General features: G+C 33.5%; 1 long non-coding RNA gene across 1 annotated transcript; it reads left to right on the top strand.

Annotated features, from left to right (window-relative positions):
• Positions 1–12,883: 12,883 nt before the first annotated feature.
• On the top strand, positions 12,884–13,909 carry LOC127092705 (uncharacterized). The gene is made up of 2 exons (XR_007792266.1): positions 12,884–13,171; positions 13,265–13,909. It is a non-coding gene; the product is annotated as an uncharacterized LOC127092705 (long non-coding RNA).
• Positions 13,910–24,478: the final 10,569 nt, after the last annotated feature.

Raw genomic sequence — 24,478 nt, 5'->3', positions numbered from 1 at the left:
TCTACACTTGAACATCCTCCGTACTACGTCCTAAATAGGCCAAGTTGGATTAAATGTTCTACGGTCCTCAACTTCTAGGACCCCAAATTAGAGAAAGTAATGCCTAACCACAAATAACTTGTGTGACATTCATAACTCTAAAAGGGTCTCCACTGAGTAGATGGGTCTCAAGCCAACTTGTTAAGGACTACTCCACACAAGTCGAACATGACTATACCATCCTCCTATCTTAATTGCACTCAAGTTCGGGTTAGAACTTATCTCACCACTCAGAGATCACCAAGCATAACAAAAAGATCATATCACACAAACAAATATACAAGCATCAAATATACAAGTATATACACATAAAAACGTAGGCTAAAACCACTGAGGACTACTCCCCAGCAGAGTCGCCACTTAATTTCTATAGCACTAAATTCATGACCGTTAAGCTATGGATAAAGTTAACATCAATAAAACCAGAGTCGTCACCGCACTTTTATTATTTCCAAAGGAAAGGGAAAAGAACTAACAAAACCCAAAGATAAGAAGTTTTCAAATCAAAATAATAAAACGCCAGAGATCATAGGTAAAGGGGTTGGTTACACAGAGGGAAGGTGTTAGCACCCAAAATGTCATAGGTACTCCTAGGGAGCCCTTTTTTATGTGTGTATGTGTTTTGGTATAAAAGATGTTTGAAAAATAGAGTGTGGGGATGAGAAAAGAATTCATTAATTATATTTTTGTGTTTGATAAGACCTTCGGACTTGTGCCTACGTACAAACATAAGAATGAGGGATCAAAACCTCGTAGTTCGTGGTATCAATTTCAAAAATGAGTGAATTGCTTTTAATCAAAAAATTTAAATTTAAAAGAGGCACAAAGGGACCTAAAAGAGTTTGAATGAGTGTTAGTTCTTTTTGTCTTTTGAAATTTTAAGTCAATATGGTTAGATTCATTTACAAGTTTGATTTAAGAAAAGAGTTAAAAAAATGCAATGACATAAGGCTAAAGTTTCTAATTTGCAATAAAGTCTAAGTTTAGAAATCACAAGCAAAGAAGATTTTGAAAGGAGGGAGATATTTGAAATTTAATAAATGGGAGGAGATGAAGAGACTAATCTTAAGCATAAAATTAAAAAGTTAAGAGTTGAAAAGATCTGACCAATGGGATGCAACCCAATAGACAAGAATGTCATATAGAAACCCACTTTTCCTTTGAACTTTAGAATCAAGCAATATCAATATTCAGGTAGCAAGGTGAAGAGCAAGGCATCAAATAAAGATAGCCATATCCAAGCTAGCAACTTCATAGTCTTCTTATTAATCTTCCATGTATCAGATGACATACTCCTTGAATGGCTCATAATAAGGCATTAGATACAGATTAAAAGTAACATTTGCATCAAGACCATGTAGCAGATTAACTCAAGTGAATCTTAATACTTGTATCAGATTAAAGCTAAAATCACAATAACTTAGATTCAGAAATGTTGGCATTGGCCAAGTCCTTTTGCATAGGGAATGTTGCCTAATTCTAAGTCCAAGGCTCAGGTCAAATCCAACAGTCCACACAAAGATTTTTTAGGGTTTTTTGTTGTTTATTAGGTATTTTAAAGTCCTAAGACCACAAACACACACAAGATACACAGACAAATATATACAATCACAATATATGGCTCAAGTGAGCAAAAATAAAAAATGGCATAAACATGAACAAGTTAAATGATATGTAAATGGCAAATGAAATGGTAAATGACTTGAATTTAAATGGCATAAGATAAATGACTTGAAATTAAAATTAATAATAATAGAAGTTAGTCAAATGTTAGTTGATTAGAAGTTAGTGGAGTTTTTACTTTTCAATTGATTAAGTCATTCTTTGGAGAACACCCAACCCTCTATTCACAAGCATGGATCCTTGAACCTAGACATCTTCAAAGGAAGGAAAAAAGGCCAAGTTTCCACACAATACCATGAAAGGGGGGAGACTTACAATCTCACTTACTAGAATGTTATGCCTTTTGGATCAAAATTTAGCGCTATGTTAAGCAATCGTAATTGGACTTATGAAGAAGTCACAACTATCTGAGGCCGGGCAATAGAAATTTTGGTGTTAATGCATGTTAGAGATATGGTATCATTAACCATACTCCTAAAACATACCAGACACAAAAAGAAAATAATCAAAGGATGGACCTAATCTCATTCATACTTGTATTGGTTCATCTAACATGAAGTTATTGATGAACTAATTAGCCTTAGGATATTGAGACTTCATTGGTCAATGGAAGGGATGGGATAGAATGAGATTTAATATGAAGAGGGAAGGGAGATGAGACAAACAAAAATTGGTCATGGGTGGAATTTTATCAAATTAAAATCATTCATTCATTTTGGGAGATGAAATGTGCATTTCATCAATCCCCTAAATCCAATGATTTTAATCCAACAAAAGTTAAATCAACCTTGACCAAGGCCCAAACACATAGTCAAACTTCACAGGTCAATAAAAATGACTCAACATAATTTCTACACAATAAATCAACTAAAAATTAAATTAAAATGCATTTAACTTAAATTATGTTTGATCAAAAACCTAAAACCTCTTCTAAACACCAAACAAATGGCCAAGAGTTTTATCATAGGTCAAATGAGGTCAAAGGACCTTGGACAAAAAATTTCATAATTTTTGAAAAGTCAGAAGTATTTTTAAGCAATTAAAAATATGCACAAAAACAATTAATTCATAACAAATATTAAACTTAATCAAAAAAATATTTTTAACACATAAAATGAAAGAGGAAAATATTTGATTTTTTTTTTGGTGAAAGTCCCATATTTTTTGGATTAAAAATGAAATTAATATGAATTAATTAAAAATAAGCAATTAAATGAAATATTCAGAAATTCAAAGAAAGGAGAGCCATCTGATCACCCTCATTAGTTGATGTGGTAGATCAGGTTGACGGAAACACGTGTTCCACATGCGCTTCAGTCAACTATCCCACACACGTGGTAATCAAAGGCAACGCACGCCATTAAAACATTTAAACTGGATCTTATGGCTGAGATGTGTGCCAACACATCACCGGAGCTAGTGCTCTGGTCTTCTTCTCCGGTGGACCTCACCGGACTGGTCCACCATCAACCATCACCAAAATGAAAAAGCAATACATGGATTTAAAGAAAAAATGCTCAGGAGCTCGAATCTGGCCTCAATTTTGTCCAATTCCAAGTATATAAAAATATACAGGGATTTGAATTTTGAGGATCATGAAATGAGTTGCTTCGATTTGACCTCAAAGCAACTCAATCTTCTTGCCTACATTGATAGGACTTCAGACAACCAAAAATCACAAAGAATTGTGGAGAATTGAGAGAGAATCGAAGAGATGAAGTTTATGAAAAAATCACCTTCGATTTGATCCAATTCCACTTGATCTTGATCTGGATTTGATTGCTTTCTCTTCCTCTTGCTTGTAGAAGCCAATTGAGATGAAAAGGGAAGTGAATTTCTGGAGTTTGAACTTCCAAACAGAAGATGAAGTTCAAGCTCGATTTCAAGAGAAATCCTTAGAAATTCTATGGCAGTGGGGGTTTAAATTGGTCTAGCAAAGCCTTGGAAAGGTGTTGATGATGATTCTGGAGCCTTGAGTCTATTTAAATAGGCAATGCACTTGATATTTGCACCACTTGAAATTTGGCCGATTTTAGAAACTTCCTTGCATGGGTGCATGGGCAATGATTTTGGCCTTAGGAATGATGCAATCCACTTCCAATTCGTGTGCAAAGTGTACTGAATCCATCATGTGGAAGCATGCAAAATAATTTGATCATTTGAATTCAAATCTTGCCAAAACACTTCCCAAAATGAAGCCATGCACACGTCCCTCAATTTTGATCTAAATGAGATAATCTTGGACTTTTTGGAAAGGTGAGATTAAGGGGAACAACTTTCATGTTGAACACTGTTTCATTTGAAGCTTGGATCATGATGAATTTTAATGTGGAAATTTGGGAAATCAAACATATGTGAAAATATTCTAAGTCCCAAGTCAAATGTTCACTTCTTCCACCTTGAATAACTTTTTCTATGGACTTCAAATGAGAAACTTTCCTTCATAAAAGTTGTAACTCTTTCAAATCTATTAAATTTGGTCACAAATATTACCTTATTTGGATTTGGCATGAAGGAGTTATGCATTTTAGAAGTTGAGGAAAATCACTTGTTTAATGGTAGTGGCCCAAAATGACCTATAATGTTTCCTCTTGGCACATGCATTTTCAAGTTGAATTTGCACTTCCTCCAAACATCAAAGTTGAAGTAGACATATTTAATTTGATCATGGAACTTGAATGGCTTTCATCTCATAAAAATTAAGCAAGTTATGGTCTTGGGAAGTTGACCTCCAAACTAGGGTTCAGACAAAATGACCTATAATCTTTCACCACAAAATATGACTTTCCAAGCAGAACTATCTCTAGACTTCAAAATGAAAGTTGTTTGGAATTACATTTAGAGTAACGTTTCTCTTGGAATCATTTTAATATTACAAAAATTGTATGAGATAGGGTCTAGGGAACCCCAATTTTGACCAGTTGACTTTCTCTGATCAACCACCATGAACCAACTTACTAGCTTGGCATTCTCTTGACTTTTGGGACTCATGGAGGACCATATATGCATAAGATGATGTAATGTGAAGTATCTCTTGAAATATTTGATCAATTTTTTAAGAAACATGTTGAAGAGCCATCCCAAAGGAGTGTACTAAGGATAAAACCTGTAGATCATGTTCTAAAAAGTTCCCAGAGTCTTAATTCCATCAATAGAATATTATAGGTTAGGATGACTGACTCATTAACCCATAATATTATCAAGAGAAACTCCTCTAAGAGTAGTATCGCGTAACAACTGTTATCAAATATACACTTGAATAGCCTTCGCACTACGTCCTAAATAGGCCAAGTTGGGTTAAATGTTCTACGGTCCTCAGCTTCTAGGACACCAAATTAGAGAAAGTAATGCCTAACCACAAATAACTTGTGTGACATTCATAACTCCAAAAGGGTCTCCACTGGGTAGATGGGTCTCAAGCCAACTTGTTAAGGACTACTCCATACAAGTTGAACATGACTATACCATCCTCCTATCTTAATTGCACTCAAGTTCGGGTTAGAACTTATCTCACCACTCAGAGATCACCAAGCACAACAAGCAGATCATATCACACAAACAAATATATAAATATATACACATAAAAAATTAGGCTAAACCCACTGCGGACTACTCCCCAACAGAGTCGCCCATTAATTTTTGTAGCGGTAAATTCATGACCATTAAGCTATGGATAAACTTAATGTCAATAAAACCTGAGTCGCCACCGCTCTTTTATGGTTTCCAAAGGAAAAGGGAAAAGTACTAACAAAATCCAAAGATAAAGAAGTTTTAAAACCAAAACTAATAAAATGACAGAGATCACATGTAAGAGGGTTGGTTACACAGAGGGAAGGTGTTAGCACCCAAAGTGTCCTAGGTACTCCTAAGGAGCCCTTTTTTATGTGTGTCTGTGTTTTGGTATAAAAGATGTTTGAAAATAGAGTGTGGGGATGAGAAAAGAATTCATTAATTATATTTTTGTGTTTGACAAGACCTTCGGACTTGTGCCTACGTACCAACATAAGAGTGAGGGATCAAAACCTCGTAGTTCGTGGTATCAATTTCAAAAATGAGTGAATTGCTTTTAATCAAAATAAATAAATTTAAAAGAGGCACAAAGGGGCATAAAAGAGTTTGAATGAGTGTTAGTTCTTTTTGTCTTTTGAAATTTTATGTCAATATGGTTAGATTCATTTACAAGTTTGATTTAAGAAAAGAGTTACAAAAATGGAATGGCATAAGGGTACATTTTCTAATTTGCAATAAAGTCTAAGTTTAGAAATCACAAGCAAAGAAGATTTTGAAAGGGGGGAGAGATTTGAAATTTAAGAAATGGGAGGAGATGAAGAGACTAATCTTAAGCATAAAATTTAAAAGTTAAGAGTTGAAAATATCTGACCAATGGGATGCAATCCAATAGACAAGAATGTCATATAGAAACCCATTTTTCCTTTGGACTTTAGAATCAAGCAATATAAATATTCAAGTAGCAAGGTGAAGAGCAAGGAATCAAATAAAGATATCCATATCCAAGCTAGCAACTTCATAGTCTTCTTCTTAATCTTCCATGTATCTGATGACATACTCCTTGAATGGCTCAGAATAAGGCATTAGATACAGATTCAAAGTAACATTTGCATCAAGACCATGTAGCAGATGAACTCAAGTGGATCTCAATACTTGTATCAGATGAAAGCTCAAATCACAATAACTTGGTTTCAGAAATGTTGGCATTGGCCAAGTCCTTTTGCATAGGGAATGTTGCCTAATTCTAAGTCCAAGGCTCAGGTCAAATCCAACAGTCAACACAAACATTTTTTAGGGTTTTTTGTTGTTTATTAGGTATTTTAAGGTCTTAAGACCAAAAACATAAACAAGATACACAAACAAATATATACAATCACAATATATGGCTCAAGTGAGCAAAAATAGAAAATGGCATAAACATGAACAAGTTAAATGATATGTAAATGGAAAATGAAATGGTAAATGACTTGAATTTGAATGGCATAAGGTAAATGACTTGAAATTAAAAGCAATAATAATAGAAGTTAGTCAAATGTTAGTTGATTAGAAGTTAATGGAGTTTTTGCTTTTCAATTGATTAAGTCATTCTTTGGAGAACACCCAACCCTCTATTCACAAGCATGGATCCTTGAACCAAGACATCTTCCAAAGGAAGGAAAAAAAGCCAAGTTTCCACACAATACCATGAAAGGGGGGAGACTTACAATCTCACTTACTAGAATGCTATGCCTTTTGGATCAAAATTTAACACTATGTTAAGCAATCACAATTGGACTTATGTAGAAGTCACAACTATCTGAGGCCAGACAATATAAATTTTGGTGTTAATGCATGTTAGAGATATGGTATAATTAAACATACTCCTAAAATATACCACACACAAAAATAAAATAATCAAAGGATGGACATAATCACATCCATACTTGTATTGGTTCATCTAACATGAAGTTATTGATGAACCAATTAGCCTTAGGATATTGAGACTTCATTGGTCAATGGAAGGGATGGGATAGAATGGGATTGAAGACGAAGAGGCAAGGGAGGTGAGACAAACACAAGTTGGTCATGGGAGGAATTTTATCAAATTAAAATCATTCATTCATTTTGGGAGATGAAATGTACATTTCATCAATCCCCTAAATCCAATGATTTTAATCCAACAAAATTCAAATCAACCTTGACCAAGGCCCAAACACATAGTCAAACTTCACAAGTCAATAAAAATGGCTGAACATAATTTCTACACAATTAATCAACTAAAATCAAATTAAAATGCATTTTAATTAAATTATGTTTGATCAAAAACCTAAAACCTCTTCAAAACACCAAATAAATGTCCAAGAGATTTATCATAGGTCAAATGAGGTCGAAGGACCCTTGACAAAAATTTTCATAATTTTTGAAAAGTCAGAAGTATTTTTAAACAATTAAAAATATGCACAAAAACAATTAATTCATAAAAAATATAAAAATAAATCCAAAAATAATTTTTTGGTGAAAGTCCCATATTTTTTGGATTAAAAATGAAATTAATATGAATTAATTAAAAATAAGCAATTAACTGAAATATTCAGAAATTCAAAAAAAGGAGAGTCATATGATCTCCCTCATTAATTGAGGTGGCAGATCAGATGGATGGAAATGCGCGTTCCACATGCGCTTTAGTCAACTATCCCACATACGTGGTAATCAAAAGCAACACATGAGATTAAAACATTTAAACTGGATCTTATGGCTGAGATGTGTGACAACACATTACCGGAGCTAAAACTCCGGTCTTCTTCTTCGATGGACCTCATCGGACTGGTCCACCATCAACCATCACCAAAATGAAAAAGTAAGACATGGATTTAAAGAAAAAATGCTCAGGAGCTCGAATATGGCCTCAATTTTGTCCAATTCCAAGTATATAAAAAGATACAAGGATTTGAATTTTGAGGATCATGAACTGAGTTGCTTCGATTTGACCTCAAAGCAACTCAATATTCTTTCCTATATTGATAGGACTTCAGATAACCAAAAATCACAAAGAATGGTGGAGAATTGAGAGAGAATCTAAGAGATGAAGTTTCTGAAAAAATCACCTTCAATTTGATTGCTTTCTCTTCCTCTTTCTTGCAGAAGCCAGTTGAGATGAAAAGGGAAGTGAATTTCTGGAGTTTGAACTTCCAAATAGAAGATGAAGTTCAAGCTCGATTTCAAACGAATTCCTCATAAATTTTATGGCAGTGGGGGTTTCAATTGGTCTAGCAAAGCTTGGGCAAGGTGTTGATGATGATTATGAAGCCTTGAGCTTATTTAGAAACTTCATTGCATGGGTGCATGGGCAATTATTTGGGTCTTAGGAATGATTCAATCCACTTCCAATTCGTGTGCAAAGTGTATTGAATCCATCATGTGGAAGCATGCAAAAGAATTTGATCATTTGAATTCAAATCTTGCCAAAACACTTCCCACAATGAAGCCATTTGCAAGTCCCTCAATTTTGCTCCAAATAATATTATATTAGACTTTTTGGAAAGGTGGGATCAAGGGGAAAAACTTTCATGTTGAACAAGTTTTCATTTGAAGCTTGGATCATGATGAATTTTGAGGTGGAAGTTTGGGAAATCAAACATATTTGAAAATATTCTAAGTCCCAAGTCAAATGTTCACTTCTTCCACCTTGAATAACTTTTTCTATGGACTTCAAATGAGAAAAGTTACATCTTCAAAGTTGTATATCTTTCAAACCTATTAAATTTGGTCACAAAGGTTATCTCATTTGGATTTGGCATGAAGGAGTTATGCATTTTAGAAGTTGAGGAAAATCACTTGTTCAATGGTAGTGGCCCAAAATGACCTATAACATTTCCTCTTGGAACATGCATTTCCAAGTTGAATTTGCACTTACTCCAAAAATAAAAGTTTAATTAGACATATTGAACTCGATCATGGAATTTTAATGGATTTAATCTCATAAAAATTGAGCAAGTTATGGTCTTGGGAAGTTGACCTCCAAACTAGGGTTCAGACAAAATGTCCTATAATCTTTCACCATAAAAAATGACTTTCCAAGCACAAATATCTCTAGACTTCAACATGAAAGTTGTTTGTAATGCAATTTAGAGTAAAGTTTCTCTTAAAATAATTTTCATATGACAAAAATTGTAGGAGATAAGGTCTAGGGAACCCTAGTTTTGACCAATAGACTTTCTCTGATCAACCACCATGAACCAACTTGCTAGCTTGGAATTCTATTGACTTTTGGGACTCATGGAAGATCATATATGCATAGAATCATGTAATGTAAAGTATCCCTTGAAATATTTGATCAATTGTTGAAGAAACTTGTTGAAGAAGTCACACAAGATACCCAGATGAATTAGGGTTTCCAAGGGAAACCAACTCCAAACTCTTGGTGATTTCTTGATTAAAATAACATATGTAGAACATGAGGATCCATATATGATACTTAGAGATAATGTGAACCGTTTCTTGATTGAGATCTTTGCATTTAGGGTCTTAAACCCTAGATATAAGCTTGATAGAGCATATGTGAGCATACATACTACCTACAAAAGCAACAAACTATACATTGACATATTTTTGGTATTTTGGTTAGTAAATAATGAAAAATGAAGTATGATACAATCAAATGTGATTGGTGATCTCTCCTAATGCAAACCCAATGAATGAGGGGTAAGGAGGATGCCAAGGTGTGATCCCAATGCTAATGCATATGATGAGATAGCATAAGGGATTTTAGGGTCAAAATTGGGGTCTTACAAGTATGCTTCAAGGGATTTTTCATCTGATACACATAAAGGACATTGAAGATTGCTTGCTTTGGAGTTCTAGCTTTGGAGTTCTACCCTAGGAGTACTTAGGACACTTTGGGTGCCAATACCTTCCCTCTGTGTAACCAACCCCCTTACCTGTAATCTCTGACATTTTATTATTTTTAATTTAAAAACTTCTTATCTTTGGGGTTTGTTCGTACTTTTTCCCTTTTCCTTTGGAAATAATAAAAGCGTGGTGGCGACTCTGGTTTTATTGATGTTGGGTTAACTAATAGCTTAGTGATCATGAGTTTACGACTACAAACATAATGACGTTATTCATAAAGTATTTTTAGTCAAGCTTTACTGTCATGTAGGATAACAATGATGCAAAGAGACTATTATGTGAGTAGACCAATGACTATATCTCAGGGGTCATGGATATGAGATATCCAGTCTTCGTATATGTATAAATATTAAGATTAATATTTATATTGGATTGACTCAACATGAGAATACTAAATAGTTGTTATATAAGTGTCATAAGTTATTCTCATAGTGATAATGATGTATTCGACTTGAAATCACTATGGACCCCTAGATGTGAAGTCGAGTACTTTATTGTCAATCAAATTTTATTCATAGTAGGATAATCAAATATGGTTGATGGACACTCTACAAATTATACTGAGGGACATGAGTGACCTAAATGAAATTTGCCTTTCCTACATATATAAGAGTAATATCTATGGACCATTTGATTGAGTATAACTATAAAATGTATGATCGTGCTCAGATAAGTGAATATGCGATATTTACCTTATTTGTTATCATCAAGTGTACTCGAGGATCAAGGAATATAATATTGGACTATACAAGGGTAATACATTTTGTGTCTTGTTTTCAATATAAGAGGTCAGAGAATTATTATGAATCCATGTAACAAGTTCCATACTCATCTTGGATGCAATTTACCTGGCTCTAAAAGGATCGTCCAACTCGAAGCCGTTATGTAATTCCAATGGATGAATATGTTATGGAACAGTTATTGATGAATAATTACAAATGGTTAATGGTTACTAAAAAACATTAACCACACCTCTCCAGATATAGGGAAGGGGCAAGGTTTATGATATAAAAAGAGACCTTTAATACCAAACAACGAAGGGAATCTAATCGATAAATAACACAAAAAGGAGAAACACATGAAAACCTTGGACCACCAACAATGGTGGCCATGAATCCTTCCTAACATACCTCCTCCAGACAAGACGATTGTGACCTCACCTGACTAGCTTCAGGGATGTTTCTCTAAATAATGTTTAGCAAACACATTTGGCACCCATCGTGGGGGCTCTGGTAAAAGTCTCATAGGCCAGACAATCAAACCCACCAATTCCTCCAGCACCTTTGACCACTCAGCACCAAGGCATCATGGTGGAGGAATTCAGAAACTCGTTCGTTTCTGAAGAAAAAGATCTCGTTATGGAAAAGAACAATTGTAAACGCACTCTCGATATAGGGGGAGTTTTCTCTTTATGTTAACCTATTCTAACAAAATTATTTAGTTCATTGCTTCCCTTTGGTTTTCTTATGACATCATTATTATGATATTGGTTTTACTGGTTTGAATTACCTATATGCTTCAAACTCAATCTTCCGGACAAATTATTGAGAATTGAGTTGGAAACAATCTCGCAAAAATTCGACGAAGCCGACAATCACATGTTCTCCGGTAAAATATACTTGAGTTCGGAGCTCAAGACCTAGGAGACGTCTGATTAATCAAATCTGGTTAGATCATGTCAATAATAAAGGCGAGCGACAAGCTGGTGTCGTCGTCAAAGTTCCTAATTTCGAGATGGTACTCAAAGTAATCTGAAACGGTGACACAAAATAGACCATAGGTAGGGGTGTACATGGTTCGAAATCCAAACCAAATTGAACCAAATATATGGACCAGTTTGGTTTTTAAAACCACTTTGATAAAACTGGTTTATATTTTTAAAATCGGTTTATGTTTGGATCAATTTGGTTAATAATCAGTTTGTACTAAACAAAATTAGTTTTTGTTTGGATCAATTTTAAAATCAATTTTCCCTCAAATTTAGTTTTCATTCCAACAACTTCTTAACTCTATTCAATCGCTCTTGAAATCAATCATTATTCGTTGGCGAAGAAGAAATGAAAGAAACTATAAAAAAATAACAAATATTTAGAAAAAAGAATAAAATATATATAAAAAATTGAAAATAATAAAATTATATTTTGAAAATGAAAAAAAAAATTTAAAAAAATTATCCAAAAAAGAAAAATAACTGAAAATTTTTTATTTAAAATAAATGGAAATCGAAAAAAAAAAATTCTAAAAATAAAAAATAATTTCTATTCTGAAATTATAAAAAAAAATTTTAATTATTTTTTTCTGAAAATATATTTTTTTTATTCTGAAAATTTGAAAAATTAACCTTTTTGAAAATTAAAAAAATTATATAAAAAAAATTAAATTTTTTTAAAAAAGATTTTTTTTTACTGAAAAAAATATAAAATATTTTTGATAAAAAATATTTTTTTAGTTAGAAGAAAATATTTTATTTGAAAAAAAATATCAAATATAATTTTTTTCGAAATAAAAATTTCGAATATAATATTTTTTCATTAAAAGAAAAAAATTCTGAATTTTATTTTTAAATTAATTTTTTTTATGAAATTTAAAAAAATTTAAAATATAAAATTGATTTATAATGTGATAAAACATGAAAATAGACCAACATAAAAATTTAACATATAATAAATTTTGGATATCCAATAACAAAACTAAATTTTTATAATGAGTATCGGTTTATATTTGGATAACAAAATGGATACCGAAATTTTTATTTTAATATTAGTTTTGGTTTTTTTAAATGTGGAACAATTTCCATAACAATTTGATTATAAAGAATATTTTTTTTCACACCCCTGACCATAGGGCATCCACCGAGTCGACATTGATGTTCCTGCAACCTCTAGGTGTTTAGCATGATGAATCTATTGTAATTCGATATCTTCTCATCTTGCAAATTACGTACTTTGTGTTTTTTATGACTGTCATGAATTGATGTTTTAATCAATATGACTTCATTCCCTTTTTCCAATGTATTTGCGTGGAGTTTCTATTTTATGAATGTGTGCAGGTCATTGCAAAAACTAACTTTCCAGAATTGCTTGCCGAGTTGACTCGCCAAATTAACTCACTAGTACGTTCTTCTCTCAATCATCTCATTCACTTATTCTATTTTTTTAATAATTTCTTATTTCCGTGTTTGACAAATGCTTGTTTCACAATGCAGTGTTTGATTTTCTTTTTAGCCAAAACTCGATGCCTACAATTAAAGCTGAAAAAGGCTGAATACACTAAACGAATATCTCCATTATCGAAGCTTTAGCCAATGTTGATCTAACGCGTCTCTGAAAATTTCAATGCCATCAACATCTTGCTTGAGTGGCAAAGCTTGAGTTAGATATGAGTCATTATGAATGACTCTCGTTTGGTGACCGTACTAGTAAAGCACACAAAGTGTTCGACAGAATGCCTGACTGAAAATCAGAGTAATTCCTCAAAGGCTTAAGAAGAAACAATACTTGGATCACGAAAATTAAGTCACGCCACTATTTCAATTATAGGTTCAAGTCCTGTAGTATTCCTGTTAACGTTTCTGGCAATAAAAGGAGTGTTTATTGTTATCAATGAGTGATCTTTATGGGAACAAAACTGTAAACTTGAAACACGTCGATTAGTAAAGAAGACTTCAATGAAACCGCAAACTTGAGCAAAGAGGTTATGTTGTCTTTTTATTCTATCTTTTCATCTTCGTGATTATAATGGAGGAGCGGTCACATTTAATTATCACATTCAATTCAATTAGTGTAATATTTTTATAACTGGCCAGTTATGCAAAAATTTGGTCTCTTAGTAATGTTTTACTTTGGTCTGATATGCTCACGTGCAATGTTGGAAGCTTTGTTCATGGTAGTGTCGAAACTGTGGTTGGCTTTCCCTTTAGAACTTTCTCCCTCAGTATTCTTAGCCCAAATGAAATGTGTTATACGAGAAGGTCTCCCCGGCCAAGATAGGTCAATGAGAGTTGAACGCCTAAAGCTGCTAGGTCAATGAGAGTTGAACGCCTAAAGCTGCTTTCGACATCGTCGCAAACAACAACAATATAGTTTTGTCACGAGGAAGATTTCTTTAAAGCCTATGAATTCACATAGTTTTCAAACGGTTACGTGTGATTTAATTGTAGAGCATATTAAAAATGTAATTTGCAAAAATAGTATGAGGTGTTTGCTTTGTTTGGTCATAGGTCTGCTGGTGATCAAATTGTCTGTTTTGGAGATCTCTAAAACCAATGTTCATCAAGCTGACTGATTTAAAGGCTATGGATGGATGATGATAATCCGTCGATGCATGAATTTAGTCAAAGAATCAAATCAAAACAAGTGAAAGATGAGCCAAAATGAAGAAGAAAACCCAAAGAATAAGGGCAAAATAGCTCAGTGTGAAGATTGTGAACTTAGTGAAAATTTGAGTGAAAAATGAGCAAAAGAGAGTGACACTTCAGAAATAATCACATGCAGCATCGTGCAGCATCACGAGTGCGATAGGGGCCATAAAAGCTGCATCGAGCGATACAAGTTATCAGGCGTGCGATGGTCCCTTTTCTGGGTTGTTTATGATGTGTCTGATCCATTCTGAGCTCTTTTTAAGGGGAATTTTTTAACTTAGATAAGGGTTACAAAATTTAGAGAGCAGAGCACGATTTAGAGAGTATCAAAGGATATTTTTAGGGCATTTGAAGCCATTGGAGGCCATTACTTCAAGGTAATTCATATGTTATTTTCATCTATCATTTATGGTATTGTTATCTGAATTATGACTAGCTAAGATCCTCTAGGTTAGGTTGTGTTATGATGAACCTATTTCAATATTGTTGGGTTATATGTTGATTTGACTTTATATGAACCTTTTTATATATAATGTTATTCAATTGCTTATTGTTCTGAATTTTTTTTATGTGAGATACTCTTTTAAATTGATTTTGGGCACATAGAGAATACTAACCATTAGTCTATGTATTGGACCTAGGGCAATTGTTGTACTTATGATGGTTGAATAGGAATAGGAGACCCCGAATAGTGGCACATGGGATTAGCGTTATGTGCATCGCTTAACCCTACTTATGTTGGCAGCCTAGGGAGGGGTCGACTATAACGATTTTGTTAATTTACAGTGGGGTTATAATGATAAGCTCATTCATATGAGGCATCAAACATCAAAAATAGAGAAATAGGGGATTCTAAAATACAACCTGACCGCTTACGTAATTTTGTTTAGTCTCTTATTTACTTTTTGCATTAAAACTCGACCCCCCTCCCGTTTTACTAGTTTTTATACATTGCACACATTTTTCCTTGTTAGAAGCAATCCCTATGGATTCGATCTTTTTATTACTTCGATATCATCAATACACTTGCCAAGAAGTCATCAAGTTTTTGCCGCCGTTGCCGGGGACCGTTGATAATTTTAACAAGGCGACACTTGTGCAATGTTTATTTTTTTATTTATATTTATTTTATTCTTGGTTTTAATTGTAAATATTTTTTTGTAATTAGTTATTTTTGTTTCTTCTTAAATTTTCTTTCCTATTTTTTCTCTTTTTAGTTTTATTTTTGTTTAAATTTTTTTATCTAGTTCAGTGCTACTAAGGTATTTTTCTTTTCGTTTTGTATGTCATGTCAGTACAGTCATGCAAGATAACGTCTATGCTAGCTTGGTAAAGTTTGAAACTCATGCAAAGGATCTTGCAGCAAAAATACTCATTCTGGAAAATGCTAGAAATTATTCAGAACCAGAACCTAACATTGATCATTCATGGGAGGAGGATTTATCATCTCAACTTGAAGAAACCCTGACTCAGTTTATAAATATGACTCAACTCAATTTTGAGAAACTCAACAATTCAAGAGACTGTGCTAAGTAGCAGAGAAAACATCCTTTGAGAAGTTAGAGATGCAACTTGGTCAAATATCTATAACATTAAAACTGAGATCTAGTGGGGATTTTTATGAAAATATTTTAGATAGTTCTAAAGATGAGGAAATTGAAAGAGAAGTCAAACAAGAATATGACGTATTCGATGAAGGAGAAGTTGAAGAAACCTTGACCCAGTTCATGAAGATTACTCAAACCAATTTCTGGAAAATCAACAGGCAACAAGAAAACTTACAAAGGGACATGTAAGCATCCTTCGAGAACTTAGTGTCGCAGCAGGAAAAATTTGAGATTTAAACTATTGATTAACTTAACTCAGAAAAATCAAAAGTCGCCACCAAAATTTATTGTTTCCAAAGGGAATGGGAAAAAGGTCGAACAAAACCCACAAAAAGGTAAAACAAAAGAGGAATCTGGATACGGGGGTTGCTTATGCAAGGGGAAGGTTTAGTACCCCTCACATCTATAACTCCATAGGAACCACTTGCAAATATGTGTTTATGAAAATTTGGGTTATTTGTTGATTGGTTTTTAATTTGAAAAGATATTTTGTCCTATTCGAGTGGAAAAACTTAGCTTACTACCCACAAGTATGAGGAGATGAGCATTTGCATCATCTTGATATGGAGAACTTTTACTTGGACTTTCTCACAAGCATGTATCAACATTCAAGTGGAAATGTCAATCAATTCTCAACATATTATAGAAGTATAGTGGTTTGCATCACTACAAGAATAGACTAATATCCAACCTTTTCAAAAAATGGATTTTAAAAGAAAGTGCAGAAAGGCACAAAAAGAAGTTTGATAAGGATTATCTTTTTTAGAAGTTTGAAAAAAAGAGTTTAAGTATGCTTAAATGTTTTAGCATTTATTGAGAAAAATGTTTTCTGGATAACTTGACAAAGTCAAGGTTTGTTAAGAAAAAGTGTGAAGTTTTGAAAACAAGAGGTTTTTGAAATCGGGAGAAGTTTTGAAAATTGAAGAAGTAGGAGGGATATGAAGATACTATCCTAAAGCACAAAGTAAATGACATGAAATGAAAGGTCTCCTTGTAAAGTAGCACAATAGAAAGCCCTTGCGTGTGTAAGTGTACTAACCACAAGATGGAGCAAACATTTGATATTGGTAAAACAAGTATTCCTTTCCCTTTGGATTAAGCCACAAGATGAATAAGCACATGATCATATGAATATCAAGATATCCAGGTGATCAACAAAGCCACAAAGCAACATCCGAGTTTTGAATTGAAGATCAAAGGGTCCAGATGGATTACAAGGTATTAGATGAATCAAAGTGTGTGATAAACTCTAAGCAAGGGGAGAGAACTACGTCATAAGGTCCAAAGTCCAAGATACTCCTCAAGCAAGGGATAGTAACACAAAGTCCATAAGATCAAATTAAAGCTTTTAGGGTCTTAGCCATTTTATCATGTTTTTGTTCTTTTGCAATAAGAATACAATAAGAAACATAAAGTGAAATGCAAGAAGATCAATGTAAATGACATAAATGTAAGGAGCATTAATGTAAATTTAGGTGGTAGATGTTAGATGTTATATGTAACAAGTTAGTGATCATGAGGCAAATAATGTATGTGGCAATCATGTTTGAATGTTGATACAAAGTCAAACTCTCAAGGCATGAAACACAATTGTTTTAAAACTTAAAGAGGAAAGAATAGAACAAGAGGCAAGATGAAATAAAGCTCAAGTGTTTGACTTAGGGTCCCCTATCAAACAAGTCAAGGGACTCAAACATATGGCACAACCTAGGGATGATATATCACTAACTCAAAGTGCCAAAAATATGATCAAATGATCATCTATCAACATATTGAATTAGAGAAGATTGACTAAACCTAAGAGGCCATCTACGGATGACTTGAAATGTAGAAGAATTGATCAACCAAGTCAAAAACTCAAGCTCAAACATCAAGTTGCACAAAAATTAATAAAAAAAAGGATTTAAAATTGATTAAAAAAGGAAATTAAAGAGAAAATTCAAATCAAGCACCAAAATATAAAATAAATGGTTGAGAAAATTAGATAAGATCAAGAAAAATACAAGTAAATAAATCTCAAAAGTTGGATCTCAAAATGTTTGAAAATGAACAAAAATAAAAATGGAAAATGAAAATTAAATAAAAAATAAAGGAAAATATCAATTAAATGTAAAAATGACTTTGAAAATTATGCAAAAAATATATGTGATGAAATATATTTTTATGGATTTTCTATAAAGAAATTGGATGAAAAAATGGATTAAAAATCAATCATAATTAAATTAGAAAATAAAAGGAAATAAAAATGAAAAAATAAAATGAAATAAATGTTTGAAAAAGGCGCCAAAGGCTATTGAATTTGAAAAAAGCGCTGGCGTGATCCTATTGGCTGGAAGGTTTTAATCATGCACGAATCACTTCTTCTTCAACCTTGAACTAATTTATGCAAATCCATGAACTCGTGTTTTTAGCAAGAATCAAGCATGGATTCAGTTGTCTAACACATCATCATTCATGTCTCTTTAAATCAGAGCCATTGATTGGCTATGAGCAAAGAGAATTAGCTCAAGAACACGAAGAATACGAAGAATAAATTTAAGATAGTTGAGGGATTTTGATCAGTGAATCACAATAAATACACTGGTAACTTGTTTGCTCATAAGGGTTACTCGTATCTACCTTTCCTGTTGAAGCTTCAGAGGTCTGTAATGGTGGATTTGGGAGTCTTGTTCCAAGATGTTTCAAGCCAAGGAAATGCTTCAGTCAGCTTTAGAAGGTGCCGATCAATGATTCGGGGTGAAGAATCGAAGCTAAAAGAGCTTGAATCATATAAATGGTTAACTGATTTTTTGAGGTACCAGGTTCAAATGGTTTCAGAGTTTCCTTGGCTATAAAAGCTTACAAATGAAGGAAAAAGCTTCCTCTATTTATATGAAATGAGATGAGATCGTGGTACGTGTGAAATGGAGGCAAATTTGTGTGAATTAGGTCAGACTTTTTATGATTTACATAGCGTGTGAAATGAGACATGAAATGCGTGAGTTCATGATGAAACTGTAAGACCCCAATTTTGACCCCTAAGATCCCTCATGCCATCTCATTAACATGGCATTAGCATTGGGATCACATCTTGGTATCCTTCTCAACTATCATTCATTAGGTTTGCATTGGGAGAGATCATTAAACATTTGATTGTATCATACTTTATTTTTCTTTGTTTACTAACCAAAATCAAAAAATATGTCTAGTATAGTTTTATTTCTTTTGTAGGTAGTGTATGTATCCACCTGTGCCTCATCAAGCTCACAACTAGGGTTTGAGACCCTCAATCCAAGGGATCAAGTTAACAAAGGTATACATTGGTTAAAGCATCATATATGGATCTCATTATTCTTTATTTGTCATTTTGATCAAGAATTCTTCAAGAGTTTGAAGCTTGTTTGTCAAGGAAACCCTAATTCATCTAGGTATCTTGTGTGCCTTCCTCAACAAGTTTCTTCAACAATTGGTCAAAAATATCAAGGTATACTCAATTTAACCCCATCATGAGCATATATGATTCTCCATGAGTCCCAAAGAGCAAAGGAACTTCTAGATTGCAAGTTGGTTCAAGGAGGTTGACCAGAAAAGTCAATTGGTCAAATCTAGGGTTCCCTAGACCCTATCTCCTACAATGTTTGTCATATGAAAATGATCCCAAGAGAAACATTACTCTTTATGACATTACAAACAACTTTCATGTTGGCATAAAGAGCTAATTTTTCTTGTAAAGTCATTTTTTATGGTGAAAGATTATAGGTCATTTTGTCTGTGCCCTAGATAGAAGGTCAACTTCCAAGAACCATAACTTTCACAATTTTTATGATATTAATATCATACAAGTTTCATGATCAATTTCAAGACGCCTTCTACAACTTTTCTTCTTTTAGAAAGGTCAAATTATACTTTCAAGGGCATGTGCCATGAGGAAACATTATAGGTCAATTTGGGTCATCATCATTGAACAGGCAATATTCCCTAACTTCTAAAATCCATAACTCTATCATGAAAGCTCTAAATGGTGTCAAAATTGCGACAAAATTGAAGATAATTGAAATATCTACAACTTTGAATAAGGAACCAAAGTCATTTGAAACTCATAGCAAAAGTTATTCAAGGTGGCAAAAGGGGTCATTTGAATTTTAACTTAGAAAATTTTCAAGTATGTTTGATTCCTCCAACTTCAAGGCCAGAATTCATCATGATCCAAGCTTCAAATGGAAAAATTCCCAACACCAAAGTTGTTCCCCTTAATAGTAGCTTTCCAAAGAGTCAAAGATCATTCCATTTGGATACAAATTTAGGGACTTGCGCATGGTTTCTTTGCATGGCCCAATTTGGAAACTTTTTAACTCAAATGTTAAACACTTTTGCATGGCCTCATTTTATGATCTCAACATCATTTGGTTACGAATTTGGACTGATCACAATCATCATTTGGGCCTAAGCACATGCCCATGCACCCATGTACACAACTTGTTATTTTTGTATTCAAATTTCAAATGGTTTGGAAATGAATTCATGAGCTTATAAATACATGTGCATTGCCTCAAAATTGGAGGAGAACATTGCCCAAGCTCTGCCCAACAACCCCATAGCCACCATTGAAAGAACACCTTGAAGATTTCTTTGAAATCGAGCTTCTAGTTCAAATTCTGTTTATGAACTAGAACTCCAAGGGTTCACATCCTTTTTCATCTCAATCATCTCCTGCAAGCAAGAGGAAGCAAGGCCAAGTGTAATTGTATCGAGATCTAGCTAAAAAATCACCACCCAAAGGTGAATTTTCTCAAACTTTCCTTCTTTAGTTCTCACTCATTTCTTAACATTTTTGCTTGATTTTTGATTGGCTAAAGTTCTACCAATGTAGGCATTGAGATGGAGTTGCTTTGAGGTTGAATCGAAGCAACTCAGTTATGGAACCTCAATTTTCAACTCCATATATCTTCTTATAGAACGATAGTTGGAGAAATTAGAGGTCATATTCGAGATCCTCGTGATTTTCTCTTCAAAATAGTGTATGATCCATAAATTTTGGTGACACTTTGATCATGACCAGTCTGGTGACATGGCCGGAGAAGATGACCAGAGCTAGGGCTCCGGTGGTGCGTTGGCATTGTCCAAGTCGTCTGATCATGTGGCCACGTTATAATCTCATCCATTGATCTTGATTACCATTTATGCATGTGCGCTGACTATGGACTATGGTAGATAGAGCATGTTGGCCATCAGATTTGCTACCTCAATTAATGAGGGAGATCTGATGACCCTCGTTTTTTGATTTAATTATTTTAAATACCATTTTCTAATTTAATTCACTATAAATTCAATTTTAATCCAAAAAATATGGGACTTTCACCAAAATATTCACAAATAATTTCATCTTTCCATTTCTGAATTAAAATTAATGTTTGGATTGAGTTTGATATTTTTAGTGAATTTTGTGATTTTTGACTTATTTTTAATTGATTTTAAATACTTCTGACTTTCAAAAATTCCCCCCAAAATTAGGCTAAGGTCCTTTGACCTTGTTTGACCTAAGATAAATCCCTTGGCTATTTCTTTGGTGATTTGAAGGGATTTGAGGTTTTTCCCTTTTTTAAAATTACTTTTCTTTATTTAAAAATTGAATTTAGATTATTTAATTGCTTTAAAATTGTGTTGAGCTATTTGACGGACTTTGTGTTGACTCAACTTCTGTTTTGCCTTGATCTTGGTTGAATTGGACTTTAATTTGATCAATATTATTGGATTTTGGGGGTTGATGAAGTTGGAACTTCATCCCTCAAGATGAATGGATAATATTGATCAAGTGAGGTTCATCACTTGATCAATTTGGGATCCTATTTTACTTAATCTCTTCATCTTTATCTGACTGATTTCCCAACCCATCCATGGCCAATGATTTCTCAAAGATCAAATGCTAGTTGATTCATCAATGACCTTGTGTCAGATGAATAAACATGAGCTAGATTGAGATAGGTCCATCCCATTTTATTTTTGTGTGTGGTATGCTTTAGGAGCTTTGTTCTTTATACCTCGTCTCTAGCATTCATTAACACCAATATTATTATTGCCCGACCTCAGATAGTTGTGACTTCTACATAAGTCTAATTACGATTGCTTAACATAGAGCTAAATTTGTTCCGAAAGCAATAATATTTTTGTAAGTGAGATTGTAAGTCTCCCATTCATCATGGTATTATATGAAGATTTGACCTCTTTTCCATTTACGAGAGCCAGTGGCATACTTGTTGATTTTATCCAAGTTGGAGCCCTTCTCATGAATGATGTCTAGGTTCATATCTTCATGCTTGTGAGTGGATGGTTGAGTATTCTCCAAAAATGACTTGAACAATTTCTTCTTCCACTAACATTAACTAACATTTCTTTGTATTGACTTTATCTTTAATGTCATTTATTTTAATACAATTTAAATTCTTACACGTTATCATTCATTTCCATTTACATTCATGCAATTTGTTTATGTTTAAGTCATTTTCACTTTGCTCACTTGAGCCATATTTTGTGTTTGTATTATATTGTGTGCTTGTGACTTTTTCTGTTTGTGGTCTTAGGACCTTAAAACACTTGATCAAAACAAAAACCCTAAAAAATACATTGGTGGACTGTTGGACCTCTATCTGTGACTTGAGTTGAATTTATGGACTTAGAGTAGGCAATATCCCTGAGCTATGGAAGAACTTGGCCAATGTCATTATTTGAGACCATTTCTTTACCAATGCCATTCATCTGATACAAGCCTTAAGAGACTCCCTTGGTTTATCTATTATACTCATTCTCTCTTGTCTGACTTGTTATTTTGATCTTATTGATATCATCTGATGTTTCTCTTTGAGTATGTTTCAAGGGATATTTCACCTGATACATCTAAAAGACATTGAAGATTGCTTGCTTTTGGAGTGCTTGCTTGGATGTTTGGTTATCTTTATTTGATGCCATTTGGTCTTCTTATTAATTGCTTGGATGATTATGCTTGTTGCTCTCTCAATAGTCTAAAGGAAATGAGTTTCTATCTGATATTGTTGTCTTGTAGATGCTTCCCACTGGTTAGATATTTTCAACTATAAACTTTTAAATCTTGTCTAGGATAGTCCCTTCATCTCCTCCATTCCTTCTTAAATTTCAAAATCTCTTCCTCATTTCAAAACTTCTTTGTGTGTTGTTTTCTACTTAGACTTAATTTTATGAGTAGAAACCTTGCCCTTAGGCCATTGATTTTCAAAATATTTTCTTGATTAGAATTATAAATGAACTTAATCATATTAACTTTAATTTCAAAAGGACAAAAAAGAACCAACAACCTCATCTAATCATTTTGGCCACTTTGTGCCTTTTTCTTTTAACTTTTTCAAAAGAGAGCATTAAGATTAGAGTTATCTTTGGTTGAGATATAATTCTCCCACTCCATGATATATTGATTGTAATACTTTCGATTTATTATGGGTTAGTGGCATACTTGTTGATTAAATCCAAGTTGGAGCCCTCCCTCTTAAATGTTGTAAAGCCCTCATTATCGGTGGATGTTTGGTTGAGTATTCTCCCATTGATAACAAAAGATCTTTAAGCTCTTGTTAAAACCGATCCACCCATCTTTGAAATTTTTACCACGAACTACAAGCTCTTGGAATAATTTTCAAATGAAAAAAATTGTAGGAGATAGGGTCTAGGGAACCCCGGTTTTGACCAGTTGACTTTCTCTGGTCAACCTCTTTGAACCAACTTGAAAACTTGAGGTTCTCTTGATCTTTTGCACTTATGGAGGATAATATATGCATAATATGATGTATAATGAAGTATCCCTTGATACATTTTACCAATTGATGAAGAAACTTACTGAGGAAGTCACACAAGATACCTAGATGAATTAGGGCTTCCAAGGAAAACAAGCTTCAAACTCTTGATGAATTCTTGATTAAAATGATAAATAATGAACATGGGGATCCATATATGATGTTTATAACCATTATGAACCTTTTCTTGATTGATCTTTGTAATACCCCAATTTTGACCCTAAGATCCCTTATGTTATCTCATCATTTGCATTTGCTTTGGGATCACACCTTGGCATCCTCCTTACCCCTCATTCATTGGGCTTGCATTGGGAGAGGTCACCAAGCACATTTGAGTGTATCATACTTTGTTTTTCTTTGTTTACTAACCAAAATACCAAAAATATGTCAATGTGTAGTTTACTTCTTTTGTAGGTAGTATGTGTGTGTTCACCTATGCCTCATCAAGCTCATATCTAGAGTTTTAGACCCTCAATGCAAGGAGACTAATCAAGAGATGGTTCACATTGACTTTATACATCATATATGGATCCCCATGATCTTCATTTATTATTTTGATCAAGAATTCATCAAGAGTTTGTAGCTTGTTTTCCTTGGAAGCCCTAATTCATCTAGGTATCTTGTGTGACTTCCTCAACAAGTTTCTTCATCATCTGATC

Source organism: Lathyrus oleraceus, chromosome 6 (assembly GCF_024323335.1).
Source record: "Lathyrus oleraceus cultivar Zhongwan6 chromosome 6, CAAS_Psat_ZW6_1.0, whole genome shotgun sequence".
Lineage (NCBI taxonomy): Eukaryota > Viridiplantae > Streptophyta > Magnoliopsida > Fabales > Fabaceae > Lathyrus > Lathyrus oleraceus.
The sequence above is the reverse complement of the archived record's forward strand: the minus strand, read 5'-3'. Positions and strand labels throughout refer to the sequence as shown.